Here is a 1,433-nt window from a genome sequence, read left to right on the forward strand (position 1 = left end):
TTGAAGGTTTGAACATCCCCTCTCAGCTTGCTCAGCTTTTGAGGGGGAAAGAATTTATCCAAGAAGGCAGTGACCAGCTTATCCCATGAGTCCAGGCTATCCTTAGGTTGTGAGTCCAACCATATTCTAGCTCTGTCTCTTACAGCAAAAGGTAAAGCATGAGTCTGTAGACTTCAGGATCAACTCCATTCGTCTTTTCAGTCTCACAGATCTGCAAGAATTCAGTTAAAAACTGATAAGGATCTTCAGATGGAAGTCCATAAAACTTGCAGTTTTGTTGCATTAAAGCAACTAGTTGAGGCTTAAGCTCAAAGTTATTGGCTCCAATGGCAGGAATGGAGATGCTTCTTCCATCAAACTTGGATGTTGGCTTTGTGAAGTCACCAAGCATTCTCCTTGCATTATTATTATTATTTTCGGCTGCCATCTCCTTCTCCTGTTCGAAAATTTCTGAAAGGTTATTTCTGGATTGTTGTAATTTAGCTTCTCTTAATTTTCTCTTCAGAGTCCTTTCAGGTTCTGGATCAATTTCAACAAGAGTGCCTTTTTCCCTGTTCCTGCTCATATGAAAGAGAAGAAAACAAGAAAAGAAAGAGGAATCCTCTATCTCACAGTATAGATATTCCTTTATGTTAGTAGAAGAAGAAAGGGGTGAAGAATCCAAATACAAGGGATATAAGAAGTTTGGATTCTTAGATGAAGAGAGGTGAAGAGAAGTGTTAGTAATTAATTAATTAAATAGAATAAGAGAAGAGAAGAGAAATTTCGAAAATAAATTTTGAGAAAGGGGTTAGTATTTTCGAAAATTAAAGATGAAATATAATTAAAATTAAAATTTAAAACAAAAAAAAATTTTGAAAAAGAGAGGGAGAATTTTCGAAAATTAGAGAGGGAAAAGTAGTTAGGTGGTTTTGAAAAAGATAAGAAACAAACAAAAAGTTAGTTAGTTGATTGAAAAAGATTTGAAATCAAAAATTTAAAAAGATAAGAAGATAAGAAGTTAGATAAAACATTTTGAAATCAAATTTTGAAAAAGATAAAATTTTTGAAAAAGATAAGATAAAGGATAAAAAAGATATATTAAAAAAAAGATATTTGAAAAAGATTTAATTTTTAAAATTACTTAACTAACAAGAAACTACAAGATAAGATTCTAGAACTTAAAGATTGAACCTTTCTTAACAAGAAAGTAACAAACTTCAAATTTTTGAACCAATCACATTAATTGTTAGCTAATTTTCGAAAATATGATATAAAGATAAGAAAAAGATTTTGAAAAATATTTTGAAAAAGATTTTTGAAATTTTCGAAAAATAGAAAAAAATGAAAAAGATATAATTTTTGAAAGAGATTTTGAAAAGATAAGATTTTTAAAATTGAAAATTTGACTTGACTTGTAAGAAACAACTAATTTTGAAAATTTTTGACTAAGT

This window comes from Arachis duranensis, chromosome 6 (genome assembly GCF_000817695.3).
Source record: "Arachis duranensis cultivar V14167 chromosome 6, aradu.V14167.gnm2.J7QH, whole genome shotgun sequence".
Taxonomy (NCBI): Eukaryota; Viridiplantae; Streptophyta; class Magnoliopsida; order Fabales; family Fabaceae; genus Arachis; species Arachis duranensis.